Here is a 15,727-nt window from a genome sequence, read left to right as displayed (position 1 = left end):
GGCTTTTATGATCTCGAGGTATGATCCTCCTACCCCTACTTTCTTGAGGGTTTTTATCAAGAAAGGATGCTGTATTTTGTCAAATGCTTTCTCTGCATCTATTGAGAGGATCATATGGTTCTTGTCCTTTCTTGTATTGATGTGGTGAATCATGTTAATTGTTTTGCAGATATTGAACCAGCCTTGCATTCCAGGTATAAATCCCGCTTGGTCATGGTGAATACTTTTTTTTTTAATGTATTGGTGGATCCGGTTGGCTACTATCTTGTTGAGGATTTTTGCCTCTATGTTCATCAGGGAAATTGGTCTATAGTTCTCCTTTTTAGTGGGGTCTCTGTCTGGTTTTGAAATCAAGGTCATGCTGGCTTCATAGAAAAGAGTTTGGAAGTTTTCCTTCCATTTCTATTTTTTGGAACTGCTTCAAGAGCATAGGTGTTAACTCTTCCTTAAATGTTTGGTAGAATTCCCCTGGAAAGCCATCTGGCCCTGGACTCTTGTTTTTTGGGAGATTTTTGATTACTAATTTGATTTCTTTACTGGTTATGGGTCTGTTCAAATTTTTTATTTCTTCCTGTTTCAGTTTTGGTAGTGTATATGTTTCTAGGAATTTGTCCATTTCTTCCGGATTACCCATTTTGTTGGCATATAGTTGCTCATAATATTCTCTTATTATTGTTTTTATTTCTGCTGTGTTGGTTGTGATCTCTCCTCTTTCATTTGATTTTACTTATTTAAGTCCTTTCCTTTTTCTTTTTGATCAAACTGGCTAGTGGTTTATCAATTTTGTTAATTCTTTCAAAGAACCAGCTTCTGGTTTCATTGATCTGTTCTACTGTTTTTTGGTTTTGATAGCATTAATTTTCCTGCTCTAATCTTTATTTTCCTGTCTTCTGTTGGTTTGGGGTTTTATTTGCTGTTCTTTTTCCAGCTCCTTAAGGCATAAGGTTAGGTTGTGTATCTGAGATCTTTCTTCCTTCTTTAGGAAGGCCTGGATTGCTACATACTTTCCTCTTATGACTACCTTTGCAGCGTCCCAGAGGTTCTGGGTTGTGGTATTATCATTTTCATCGATTTCTATATACTTTTAAATTTCCTCTTTAACTGCTTGGTTAGCCCATTCATTCTTTGGTAGGATGTTCTTTAGTCTCCAAGTATTTGTTACCTTTCTGATTTTTTTCTTGCGGTTGATTTCGAGTTTCATAGCATTGTGGTCTGAAAATATGCACAGTATGATCTCATTCTTTTTGTACTTCTTGAGGGCTGATTTGTGTCCCAGTATATGGTCTATTCTGGACAATGTTCCATGTGCACTGGAGAAGAATGTATATTCTGTTGCTTTAGGATGAAATGTTCTGAATATATCTGTTAAGTCCATCTGGTCCAGTGTGTCATTCAAAGCCATTGTTTCCTTGTTGATTTTTTGATTAGATGATCTGTCCATTGCTGTGGGTGGGGTGTTGAAGTCTCCTACTATTATGGTATTACTATCGATGAGTTTCTTTATGTTTGTGATTAATTGATGGATTAATTGATGTATATATTTGGGTGCTTCCACATTTGGCGCATAAATGTTTACAATTGTTAGGTCTTCTTGGTGGATAGACCCCTTGATTATGATACAATGCCCTTCTGCATCTCTTGATACAGTCTTTATTTTAGAGTCTAGATTGTCTGATATAAGTATGGCTACTCTGGATTTCTTTTGTTGACCATTAGCATGATAGATAGTTCTCCATCCCCTTAGTTTCAATCTGAAGGTGTCTTGAGGTCTAAAGTGGGTCTCTTGTAAACAGCAGATAGATGGATCTTGTTTTCTTATCCATTTTGTTACCCTATGTCTTTTGATTGGAGCATTGATCCACTGACATTTAGAGTGAGTACTGAAAGATATGAATTTATTGCCATTATGTTGTTTGTAGAGTTGGAGTTTCTGGTGGTGTTCTCTGGTCCTTTCTAATCTTTGTTGCTTTTGGTATATATATATATTCGTCTTTTCTCCCCTCAGAAAGTCCCCCTTAAAATTCTTGCGGGGCTGGTTTAGTGGTCACAAATTCCTGTAATTTTTTTTTTGTCTGGGAAACTATCTCTCCTTCTATTTTGAATGACAGCCTTGCTGGATAAAGAATTCTGGGCTGCATATTTTTCTGATTCAGCACACTGAATATATCCCACCACTCCTTTCTGGCCTGCCAAGTTTCTTTGGATAGGTCTGCTGTAAACCTGATCTGTCTTCCCTTGTAGGTTGGGGCTTTTTTTCCCCTTGCTGCTTTTATCATTCTCTCTTTGCCTGAGTATTTTGTGAATTTGACTATGATATGCCTTGTTGATGGTCGGTTTTTGTTGAATCTAACGGGGGTCCTCTGTGCTTCCTGGATTTTGATGTCTGTGTCTTTCCCCAGGTTAGGTAAGTTTTCCACTATGATTTGCTCACATAACCCTTCTACCCCTATCTCTCTCTCTTCCTTTTATGGGACCCCTATGATTCTGATGTTGTTCCTTTTAATGAGTCACTGATTTCTCTAATTCTTAAATCGTGCTCTTTTGCCTTAATCTCCCTCTTTTTTTTCTGCTTCGTTATTCTCTATAAGTTTGTCCTCTATATCGCTGATTCTCTGTTCTGTCGCATCCATCCTTACCGCTGCTGCATCCATCCGTGATTGCAGCTCAGTTATAGCATTTTTAATTTCATTCTGGCTATTTTTTACTTCTTTTATCTCTGCAGAAAGGGATTCTAATCTATTTTCGACTTCTGCTAGTATTCTTATTTTCATGATTCTGAATTCTGGTTCAGATATCTTGCTTGTATCTGTGTTGGTTAAATCCCTGGCTGTCATTTCTTTGTGCTCTTTCTTTTGGGGTGAAGTCATTCATGTTGTGATTTTGAAGGGAGAAAAGGAATTAATGAAGTAGAAAAGTTGAAATTAAAAAATGTTTAAAATTTAAAAAATTAAAATTAAATATTAAACACACACACACAAATCAAATAGATGATGCTAGATCTATTTGTGTGTTTGGTCTGGGTGTTGAAAGTGGTTTGACAGATTAGAGAAAAAAGGAGGGGAGAAAAAAAAGGAAATCGTTTGAGAATTTGAAAAAAATGAATATACTGAAGTAGACTAAAATGAGATGATGGGGGTAAAATGGAATTTGAAAAAATATACACAAAAGTAAAGAATATAGTAAAAAAAATTAAAGAAAAATGTTTTTAAAGAAACTGAAAATAAAAATGAATTTTTTCTCTTTCTGTATTCAAGAAAAAGAAAAGAAGTGTAAAAGAGAAAAAGGGGGAAAAAAAGGAAAAAAAAGAAAGAAAATTGAATAGATGAACCTGCTAACAGATTGAAGTAGGACTGAAATTGCTTCGTTTTCCCCCCTAGAGGTCAGTCTGTGTAGCGCTTTATAGTCCAAAAACTAAGCCCATGGTGAGACCTGTGTTTTTGAGAGCAAGGTTGGCCCAGTTGGGTGGGGCTCAGTGTAACGGCTCTGTTCTCCACTAGATGGCGCTGCTAGCCTCCTGGGGTGGAGTGTTTCGGCACTCATAGGTGCGTATGCGCATGCGCGGGAGCAGTGAAAAATGGCGCCACCTAGCCACCCAGTCTGTTCTCCCGAATCAGCAATTGTGCACCCATCCTCTGTCTTCAGCTCTCGTCCACTCCCCTCTTCTTCACTGTCCGTGACCAAGCTGCAGGCAGTAACTCTCTCCCGAGTTTTGTCTCAGATGTGGCTGTTTTCCCCAGCCCCTTGCTTCCGAAGGACTGGGGCTTTCACCCATTCCACCCCTCTGTGGGCGGGTCTCATGGAGCAATGGCGGAATGAGCAATGGCCTAATGTCGTCTGCACTCAGGAATGCCTGCTGGACCCTGCTGTTGCTGGCACCCCAAGACTGCGGCCAGGTGCCAGCCCGTCCCAGCAAAAGTTCGCGAGACGGTGTCGCAGCAGCGTTTCAGGGATTATGGAAAATCACAACACACATCTGGCACATGCTTCACCCTCAACGACCTTGCCCCAGCACCAGCGAATGTGGCTGCCTTCCAGGGTCTGCTGGGACCAGGTGGCTTCAACCATCTCTACCAAATGGCCTTCCAGCAGCGGAACCGCTTTTCCCCGTGTGGCCTGAGAACCTCCCGGACCCACTCTGTTCCTGGGGATTCGCCCTTCCCGCCAGAGCACCGCCAGGTACCGAGCTGCGGAGTTGCAGCCTTTGCGCTCCCCTCGTTTACAGTCTTAATGGAATTTAAACCCTCTCCTTTCTCCTTTCTCCCTTTTTAGTTTAGTCCCTGCGGCTGTTTCCAACTTTCCACTTTCTCTCCAGCTGCTTTTGGGGAGGGGTGCTTTTCCCGTATTCTGCCCCCCTCCCCAGTCTCCATCCTCTCTCCGCCCCCAAAAGCGGTTCCCTACCTTTCGCGGCTTCTTGCTCCGCGCCGCGTACCTGCTCTCCGTGCCGCGTACCTGCTGAATTCTGTGGTTCAGGTTGTGCAGATTGTTGTGTTAATCCTCCAATCAGTTTTCTAGGTGTGTAGGATGGTTTATTGTTGGTCTGACTGTATTTCGTGGACGTGAGACACACAAAAAACTTCCATGCTGTTCCGCCATATTGGCTCCTCCCCTCCTCATCCACCTGTCTTTACTGAGCCTCTGATCCCGCCTTGGAATCCTCTTCATTATATTTAAACATAGCCTGTTTCATCCTTGACCTCTCCTTACTCACGCACATCCTTTCCTTACCAGCCCTTTACTTTATATCCCTCTTTCCCACAGTCAAAGCAAAGTAAAATACGTCTCAAAAAAGTAAATTTTTCTCTAATTTCAATTTTATTAAGTAAAAAAAAATCTGGTGTAGTTGGTGTTTTTTTTTTTTAAGTTAAACATACTGTTAAATATAGAGACATGGTTCCCAAATATTTATTGAACATCTATTATGTGCTACTAACTGTGAGTGGTGCATGGCCTTCCCCTACTGAAGCTTGTGGATGGTACAATGGTTTTCCATGGTCTCACAGAGGGCCCAGGGGACAGGGAAGGGGTGGGAGAGTGGGGAATGCCAGCCCTAGACTTCTACATTAACCTCAGAAGCCCTGCTTTGATCACTTTCATTAGGACACTATTTTAAATGTCATCTTATGTATTTTTCTTTTCCTTAATTCTTTTTTATTATATACCCTTTCCAACATAAAAACTGGATCATGAGTCTGAGTCTTGGGCTCTAGGGAAGAGAAAACTCAAAAGATTATGGCATGAACAAAAGACCCAAAGTTTTATTTTTATTCTCAAATAGCCTCCTGAAATTCAAAGCTGAGGCAGGAGTATTGAAGACCAAAGTATTTTTAATTTGGAAGCATCTTGAAAGAAACAAGTACAGGCACACCTGGGTGGCTCAGTCCATTAAGCGTCTGACTCTCGATTTCAGCTCAGGTCACGACCTCACAATTCATGAGATCGAGCCTCACATCAGGCTCTGTGCTGACAATGAGGAGCCTATTTGAGATTCTCTGTCTCCCTCTCTCTCTCTGCCCCTCCCCAACTTGCATTCTCTCTCTCTCTCTCAAAATAAATAAATAAACTTTAAAAAAAAAGTGCTTAAAAAACAAAGAAACAAGCATGTATAGATTCTGAAGATCAGCAGAATATGCCACTCCAAAATATGCCTCTATGGCACGAGGGTTATTCTGGCATTCCAGAATTTGTTTGAAGTTTATAGAAATTTCTCAATACCCTCATTGTCCAATTATGATCTTAAATTGTTTTATGCTCCAGAAATAACTGAAATTCCTTATAGAATAAACTTTTATCAGATTTTTAACCATGGCTATTTTTTGAAAGCCTTTTTGTCATTTACAGACAGTTATCGTTTTACTTTGATGCTTTTGTAAAAGTGCTTCATCTCCAGAGAGACTCATGGAAAAGATCTTGACAAGTACCCTAAAAGATAGATTGCTGATAATTTTAAGATCATCCCACTGAACTGGAACAAAGACTGGCCTTGAATCTCACTAGAAGGGACCATACACCAGAGCCCCCTCACCTCTAGACCACAGTCAAACATTGGGGTCTTGAACTTTGGGTCTATATCTCCAGACTCGTGGAACTGCACACCAGTGGGAGATCGAAAATTAAAACGGACAAGGGAGGTTCCTCCTCAGAAGCAGACATCATGCAGTGAGCAGCTGTCCTAGGATCACAGAGCAAGACCTTCATCAATATGAAATTTGTATTCCTTTTGTCGTTTCATTACTTGCTTTTCCTCTCTGTTAATGCACGGGGAAACAAGGCTCCTTAACTCTGGCAACTATCACTGGATCTACCAGAAAGGCCATAGTCACACAACGGAAGTCCCTAGGCTTTCTTGCTAAGGTGGTTTTAGATAATAGAACTGCTTTAGATGACTTACTGGCTGAACAAGGAGCTATGTGCCATAGCAAATACCTCCTGCTGTACCAGGATCAACACCTGTGGTATTGTTGCAAATGTGAGAAATTGACAAACAAGCCTGGCTAGAACAGGTTACATCCTTCAGGTACATTCTCTCATTTATTTGGTACCACCTGGTTTGGCTTGAAGGAGCCCTCGCAAAGGACCATATTCCAGTCTGTTGGCATCATCCTCATGATGGTCATCACCGCGTGCTCCCCGGTGTGCTGTGTTCTCTCCAAGGTCTTCAGTGTGTTCGGGGTCATCGGCAGTACATCGGATGGTCTCACTGAGCCTAGAGGAACAGAAACAAGATGAACAGCAAAAACAATTCTTCCAGGAACCTCACATCATAAGCCACACGTTTCACGAGAGACAAGAACAAAACCCTGATGGTGACTGAGAGTGGCACTGATACCAAATTTTTGCTCGATCTCTCCTGTGTGAGAGGATGACCAAAAAGGGGGAATTGTTAAATTAATTAAACAAGGAGGCCAGTAGACTGAGGTAGTTCTAATACCTCACCCAAACCTGTGAATGCCTCAAGGTAGCCAACTGGTGTTTTCCCAAAAAAGGCAATCAATTACTTTAAGCTACAGCCCATCACATAATGTCCTTGCTTTGAACCCGTGTCTTCTCATAAACGTCCTTCCTCAGCTTCTGTCTGTGGAACACCTCCTAACCACTTCCGGCTCGGCACTGTCCAATTCAAATTCCTTTTTGTTCACAAAACTCTCAACATTTTTAATATGCCTCAGTTTATCTTTTAACGATGTTAAACACTTCTGTTTGTTTTTGCCTTGTAGATCTGTCTTTTATTACAGGGAGTCTCAGCCAACAGCTCAGAAGGGTAGAGAGAAAATTTTCCTCGCCTATAATTCCTACGACCAGAACCTAAAGAATTTTAAATCTAGATTTTACATCATGATGTCAGGGCCAGACACAGAGGAGACTTAAAAAAGCAGACAAACAAACAAACAAACAACAAACCCTTCCCTGGGCTGGAGGGCGAGCTAGGAGGGAAAACAGGAGGAGAGCCTGGGCTGGAGACGTGACCGGCCCCACTGCTCCACCCGGGTTCATGTCCTCCATGCTGGGAAGGAGGAAGAATCTTAGAACAGTGAACTTGAGTGTGTGAAGCCCCCATGGGAAGCCCTGCTTCTGGCAAGCTGCCAGAGAGAGGGTACCGATGCTGGAGGAGGGGGTGGGCGTGGAGGGATCTCTCAGAGCCCTCTCGCGGTGCGCGCCCAGAGCCTGGAGGGTTCAGCAAGAGCCACTGCGTGCAGAAACAAGGTGCCTGAACCCCCAGGGTTGCGTGCGTACAGATTTCCTTCTGTGAATGTCATGCATAAGTCTCTTGGGTGGCGGTGAGGGCCCAAGGAAGGTGTCACTGTGGCCACGTCTCTTTCAGGAGGCCTGTAATGAGGGTAGCAGCCAAGCTGCTGAGCGGACATGAACCTAAAGTAAGGGGCTTGTGTTTGGGTCCTACATGGAATGTGCCGGCATCCCTAACCCAGGGATCATTCCACCAGCTCGAACCAGAGGAAAAGCCCCCGCTATGAGGTTCTTGCATTCATTCTCTTTCTCTTCAGCCTTGGAAAGTTCTGTCAAGGAAGAAAAATTACCGAAAGAAAAACCTTGATACTTGTTTAAAGCTCACAGTTTGCAAACCACTTTCAAACTGATTATGTCATTTGGTTCTTTCCTACAAAGTCTCACCCCCTGTTTAGGGATTACTTGCCTCAGCTGTCAGACTCATATTTGCCAAAGGGCACACAGAAAGGAAAATTTAGCAATTTTTATGACAAGTCTAATTTATGTTCTTTCTGTCCCCAAATAGATTTGCTAAAGAGTCTCTGTTTTTTCACTGGTTGCCCTGGAGCAGGAGTTTGTAAACTGAATGTGCCTTAGGGCCCCCCGAACCCCCCTCCCCCACCTACCCCAGCTCCACAGTTGGGAGGGGTGAGACAGGGATTGGAGACAGGTGGCATTCCTGGCTGCACCTTCCTAGCTTTGTGTATTATTTTCCTCAGTGACAAGACATTTGAAGGAAGGATTCTTCAGGGGTGAGTTGGGGAGAAGGGCCAACTACCATTATAGGCAAACCGGAGAAAGAAGCAGGGTTGTACCTTATTCATTTTTGAATTCCCAGCCTCTAGTCCTTAGTAGATGCCCAAGTAATGTTTTTGGATAGAATATTTGGAGGTGGAGAGGGTGAACTTGACTATTGTTGAGGCATCGGGCAGGGGACAGTCTATGGAATGGAACTGAAAGTCAAATAAAAGCTTTGTGAGGTCAACAAATTTTTTTTAGTGCTTATTAGAGAGAGAGAGAGAGAGAGAGTACATGAGCAGGGGAGGGGCAGAGAGAGAGGAAGACAGAGGATCTGAAGCAGGCTCTGTGCTGACAGCAGACAGTCTGATGCGGGGCTCAAACTCACAAACCGCAAGATCATGACCTGAGCTGAAGTCGGACACTTAACCAGCTGAGCCATCCGGATGCCCCAAAGGTCAACAAGGTTTGAAAAATATTTGTAAAATTGGGTTAACCAGAACTCTGAAGATCAGATGGATTCATACTGTGATGCAAAATCATTTTTAAAGATTTTGCTACAGTTTGCTTGTTTATTTTATACCAAGAAAGGCTCATTTTCATGCCCAGAGGTAGAAGGAGTGGAGAACATTTATGTCAGGGAGGGAATTTGAAAGTCTGTTCTTTCCCTACCTCATCTGAATCCCTGAAGCAGCACTAACTGTGGCGAAACTGGGGGAGGACGGGATTAGTCTGAGGCTTTTGGAAGACTGGGATCTTTTATTCCCATAAGCCATCTATCGATAGAGCGGGTCGTGTTCCCTGAAGCCTGGAAGCAAGATCACTCACTCTCCAGGACACGGCCTTCTCCCTCACCATCGCCAATTCCTCCTGCCACTTTGGCATCAGGGATACCTGCTATGCCCCCAAGTACCCCAGACTTGTGTGGCAGGGAAATAGCTGGCACAAGTGGGCAGATCACCTGCTTACTTGCTTTCAGACCCGTCCCCCGCTTTCCCTGTTCTGCTCAGACTGCTGGGGGCTGACCCCTGCAAACTAAGTCTCTGTGCCCACTTGCTTTCTGTTAGGTTGGGCTAGTGGGGGAGGGCATGGGTGGTAGAGGAGGAGAACTTTGTATACCCCTGCTCATCCTGCCTTACCCACATTTTCAGTGTTGTCTTAGTAGCTACATCTCTGGCAGTGACCACTTTTCTTGCCTGGACCCAGGTGTGCCCACACAGCCCCTGCCCTGGTTCTGCACCCCATCCCCTCCATGGCCTTGTCCCTGCAGCCACAGCCCTTGCCTGGCAGCCGAAACCATGGGGCTTCCAGGTAGCCCCTTGTGCAACACCTACTAGATGGTTCTAGCTTTGGTGCATGGGGTCTGAGAGCTCAGTCTCCTCCAGCCCTAGGAGTAGTAGTGCCTTCCTGCAGTTGTTAATCTCTGGGTTCCCTCCCCCTCCCCTGGTTTCAGCTCTTGTAACACCCTCCTAACTAGCCTGCTGTATTCAATTCCTTCTACTAAACTGAGCTTTGGATCATATGGGCACGGGGATCTGCTCTATTGACTGTACCCAGACTGACACACAAGGGTTAACCCAGTTCTTAGCTAATTTGTTCACATCTCTTTCTATTCTCTGACAAACGGTGTTTAAGTCCATCCTTCCTTCTCCTTAAACTGTAGGCACACGCTCATTAAACACCCACCTGTCTTGCAGTAATGACTGAACATCCTGGCAGGGGCTTTGCACTGGGCTTCCATTTCTCCAAGGGTTTACAGAAGGGAAGGCACCAAGGAAGACCTTCTTGAGTGAAGACTGGTTTAATTTACTTTCTTGGCATTTCTCAAATATTTGCTTAAGGGATCGAGAAGATTTAAACTGTATCTATTCTAGCCATTTAAAAACAGTTTGCTGTATTAAATGCATCAAAGCTCTGTCTCCCTCAGGAAGAAAGTAGAAGCAAAAAGAGATCCCAAATCAGAAAGTTTTGGCCTTCTATAGACAGATCATGAAGAGGTCAAAGTTTCAGCCAGGGGGTTGTTCTGGTGCAGCAGACTCTCCCCTCGCCCCCTCGCCCCCCTGCCCCACCCCCCGCCAGCCCCATGCCAGACTGCCCTCCCTTCTTCTAGCTAACCAAGTCTTGCTGCCTCACAATCACTTTGGTCCTGCAACTGGTCAGAAACAATGAATGTGCACTTTACTGGGGCTCTCCAAAGACAATTTTTATTTCAGCAAAGTTGTGCAAAAATCTCTTCCTCTGGCTTTTTTCCATTTGTACCTCGGCTCAGCTGCTCCAACCCAAGAATATGAACAGTCAAATGATCGCCACCAGCCAAGGGCTTGATCGCTAGGGACTGTGATACTTCTGAGGAGTTCTGTGTTTTGGAAAAATCTTTTTTATTTCATTGATATTATTATACATTGGATATGTGCCCAGAATTAAGGTCAGTCCTGGGGGAGCTGCTTTGAAAAGTTATCTTGTGCAGAAAACATGTTAAATCCTCAATACAGAACTTTATATGACTTCAGTAATAATAATAATCAGCAAAAACAGCAGAGTGCTGTAAGCAGAGTGAGGAAGGAAGGGTTCATTACACAGAACAGAGCTTGAAGGATCTGGAGGTAGGCCAGCAACATTTGTTTATTTTCAAATAGAGATTAAATGGATAGAGACATACCAACACCTGCACAGGGAAATCACATAGGAAACAAATTTGTATTAATCACAACTTTAGAGGTTAGAAGTGACAGAAACCATTCAAATCAGAGTGTCAAGGGACAGGGGAATCAGCACAGGTAACATCAGATTTATGCCTTCCCAGCTAAAGATGAGCCAAGATGAAGGAGAGGACCAAGGGGGTGGAAATTCGCTAGAACTCTGATTGGCTGGCTTTGGGTGACATATTCATCCCTCCAGCCAATCCCTGTGTCTGAGGATAAGATGAAGATTAGCTGCGTAGGAGTCATGTGTCCATGTAATTCGAAGCTCTGTCCAGCTGGAGGGTGGGGGCCGCATTCCTGGTAGCCTCCAGGCTGAAAAATTGGCAAAAGGGCAAACCCAAATATGTGGATGGAAATTACAGTCACTCTGAGAAAAAAGAAGGCAGAGCCAGCCTGGCTGGGACGCCCGTGGTATCCGTGGTGGTTTGTGAGGTGAGGCAGGGAACCCGTAAGCAGACATAGGCTCTGATAGCATTGCCCCTTCAGCGGCCGGCTTGGGTGGGAGCTGCCTCTGGAGGTGGCTTTCTGAATCCTTCAGCAGGTGGAGAGGTCACCCTGCACATGCGGATCACCTGTGGTGGTAACTGCAGGGGAATCTAGCCTCACGACAAAAGATTCGAGTTAGATTCTCTATGCTTCAGGCAGGAAATGGGTGGGAGGGGGAGGAGTGGAATGTCCCCTGCAGGATCCACTTGGGGACGTTGACACAGAGTCTTGCCAAACAGAGTTGCAGCTAGAACTGTGGAGGCCCAACAGATCTCGCATTTCTTCATCTCCACCCTCTTCTCCCCTCACCCTTCCAGCTAAAATTCTTGAAGGCAGGCCCACGGGCAGCCCCATCACTGCCTTCTGGGAGCAATTGTTCACTGAGAAGTTGTGGGTGCACAATCCATGCTGCCTCACCCAACCTGATGCCCTGAGAGAGGTACGAGGTGTTACCACGCAGAATCCGATACTGTCCGAGAGGCCCATCTTGTCCTATGGGACACCATCGCACCCACCTTCTCACTGTCTCTAGAACCGTGCTGGATCCTTCTGACTGTGACCTATTTCCTGTCAGAAGCTCCGCCAGACTCCTAGGCCTGCCTCCCTGACCACCGCTAGGAGTGTGCATCAGAATCACGCATGGAACTTAACAAATACTCCAGATCTACTGAGTTTGAATGGCTGGAGTGGAACCCCAGCAGTACGGATTTTGACGCTCCTCGCCAGGTGATTTTGATGAGCACCTTGACAGGAGCTAGTCGGCCACAGGTTAGCTTTACAGTTCCATGGATGCTAGAGAAGACATACCATCTATTTAATAAGGGCCTTGAGTCTAGATTCTATGAAGAATTCTTAAAAGCCAACAATAAGAAGACAAATCATACAACTTAAAAATAACTAAAGGATTTGAATAGATATTTCTCCGTGAAGACACAAATGGCAAATGAGCCCGTGAAAAGATACTCAACGCCGTTAGTCATTAGGGAAGGGCAAATCAAAACCATGATGAGATACCGCTTCACGCTCATTAAAATAAAAAAGACAGACAATAATAAGTGTTGACAAGGATGTGGAAAACTGGAAACCATACATTGCTGATGGGCTTGTAAAATGATGCAGTCAATGTGCTGATTCCTCAAAATGTTAAGAGTTACCATATCAGCCAAGCAGTGCCACTCCTACATGTCTACCCCAGCAAAATAAAGGATATGTCCCCACAAGAATGTGTTTGAAAATGCTCACGGCATTATTCATAATAGCCAAAGTGTAGGAACAACCCGAATATCCATCAAACTGAGGAATGGACAGACAAAATGTGGCGTATCCTCAAAACGGAACATTATCAGCAATAAAAAAGGAATAAAGTACTGCTACAACATTCCATAACATGGATGAGATGATAAAACATTATGCTAAAGTGAAAGAAGCCAGACACAAAAGTCCACATTATTGTATGGCTACCTTTTTGGGAAATATCCAGAATAGGTAAATACGTAATTGACAAAAAGTAGACTCATGGTCACCACAGAATAGGGTGTGAGTCCTAACGATCACCAGGGTTTGTTTGTTTTTTTAAAGGGTAGGGCTAAAAATGCTCTAAAATTCAGAAGTGGTGATGGCTGCATAACTTTATGAATATAGTAAGAGCCTCTGAATTATAAACTTTAAAGGGATGAATTTGATGGGATGTGAATTATATCTCAATAAAGCTGTTACAAAGAAAAAAAATAAGCAAGACTTTAAACTTCCGAAGTTATTTTAAGCCACTAAGTTTTGCAGTAATTATTTTGAGAAATAGATAGCTAATATAGCCCTGGCAACAATCAATCATTGGTTGAGGGATACCAGAGCAGATAACCTTCTGAGCATTGTGGCTCCTGTTCTGTCAAGGACAGTTCTTCCAGAAAGGGACAGCTGCTGTGAGCCAATAGTCACAGAAGCTGGAAGATGGGGGAAGTGGAGGGGACCTGGGCAGGGTGCCAATTGCATCCACTGTGGGTGTTGATTATAAACTAAAGAGGATTTTGACAGCTCTGTGTGTGCACACACACACTCACTACCATGGAAGTATTTTACATGCTGTTTGTGGGTACCATGTCCTTAGTTTGTGTGCCAGGAGGCACACGACTAAAATTGCATTCATGAAGAGTGTCAGCAGAAATGGAGCGGTGGGAAGCAGCAAGGTGATCTGGAGGCACTTTATTTATTACCAACTAGGTCCTGAAAGGTGCTTGCAAATATATAAAGTGCATACAGAGATGATCAATAATAACTAACTCTAGTGCTTTCCCCTCATTACTATTCAAGTCTGCTTCCCAGTGTGACACTTCATAAATCATTCCTAAGTGCACTATGGGAGGTTGGGAGGGGAGGCACAGAGAAGAGTGGGCGGGGGGAAGGGACTCTACATTGTGGCTGACAATGCCTCAGTTGTCATTTCGGGTTCTGGGTGCTATCTCCACTGGATAGATCCGGAAAGTCACCAAGTGAGGGCAAACTGCCTTCTACCTATCCCACCCCTACTCCAACATACTCTGTCCCAGTCCCTGGGGGTAGAAGCAGGAGGCCCTGGGCATTTCACTGAGTCAAATGTTAAGTTAAAACACCCCAAAGTCTCAATTTCTGGGGGACCAGAGAAGGAAGCAATTACCAGGCTCCACTAGTGGGAACTGAAAAATGAAAAAGACAAAGCACTGTGTGTGTGTGTGTGTGTGCAGAACACAGGACCTGGTCACTTGAGGCTCAGATGCCAATAACTCCTAATAAAAATGTGCTCACACTGGACAAAAGTGAACTTGAGCAGAATGCCCGTGCATTTGGCTGCTGGAACTTCAGTGATGCTCTACAGAGCCGCTCCCCACTCCCCACCACCACCATCATCATGGACTTAAAGACTGCCTGTTGGCTGGCTTGTAAAGATAACAACAACACTGGTATTGATGATGATGATGACAATGAGGTTGTTGATGAGCCTGTGGACCGGTTTTGGTGCTGCCTACTTTAGAGTTAAGAAGGACGCACTGGCAGGAAGTGTATTCAAGTGGCATCCAGCCACGGGCAATTGATTGATGACTGTTAGCTAGCTTATATGCAATACTTACGACAACTATGAGGTCTTCGTTGTTGTCAATGATGGTGATGATGATAGAGAATAGGAGGTAGATCGGGGAAATTATCACCTGGCCTCCGGTAGCTAATGGACAGTAATGAATAATGGTAATGGATACTTTTCCCCAGGCTTGACTGGGAATTGCTAGTATGAGCATGGAAAAAAGGAGATTGTAGCTCAGAAGAGAGAAAACAAGCACAGCCCACGTTCGAAGTATTGTGAAAAGTGTTGATGGAGAGGGGGACACTCTTGGACTTCATTGCAGGTGAAGGGTTGCCCTCATCACCATGGACACTGTGGACTGGATAATTTCTTTTAAGTTTTTCTTTCTTTCTTCTTTTTTTTTTTTTAAGTTTATTTATTTAAGCAATCTCTAAACCCAGCTTGGGCTCGAACTCATGACCCTAAGACCAAGAGTCACAGGCTCCTCCAAGGGAGCCAGCCAGGAGCATTCCTGGCACTGTAAGATGTTTAGCAGCATCCCTGGCCTTTGTCCACTTGACGCCAGTAACACCTCCAGCAGCTACAAGGAGAAATGTCTCCAGACACTGCCAAATATTGCCCGGTGCAGGTCACAATCACCCTTGGTTGAGAACCCTCAGGGGAAGGCAGACACTGCAAAGCAGTGTTGGTCCCAGCCTGACTTTCGTGGGTAGCTTGTACAGGAAGAGACTGTCCTTCTCTGGAGAAAATAACCATCAACAGGAGCAAGACCCATAAACATGACGTTAGGAGCAACAGCCACGGAAGTGCGTGATTTTGGAGAAGTCTCAGCACCTGTGGCCTGGGCCTGCACCCCACCCTGGCCCCTAGTCTGGGAGATGGCTTTGCATCTTGGGACCCTTTTGTTTGGACAGAATCTTTTTCAGGATGTCCTAAGGGAAACCTGGATTCCTCATGAGCAGCTCTGTCAAATCTTTTTGTGGCAGGTGAGTTACCTCTGTTCACAAAGGAAGCCCCGAGAGAACAG

This window comes from Panthera leo, chromosome A1 (genome assembly GCF_018350215.1).
Source record: "Panthera leo isolate Ple1 chromosome A1, P.leo_Ple1_pat1.1, whole genome shotgun sequence".
Lineage (NCBI taxonomy): Eukaryota > Metazoa > Chordata > Mammalia > Carnivora > Felidae > Panthera > Panthera leo.
The sequence above is the reverse complement of the archived record's forward strand: the minus strand, read 5'-3'. Positions refer to the sequence as shown.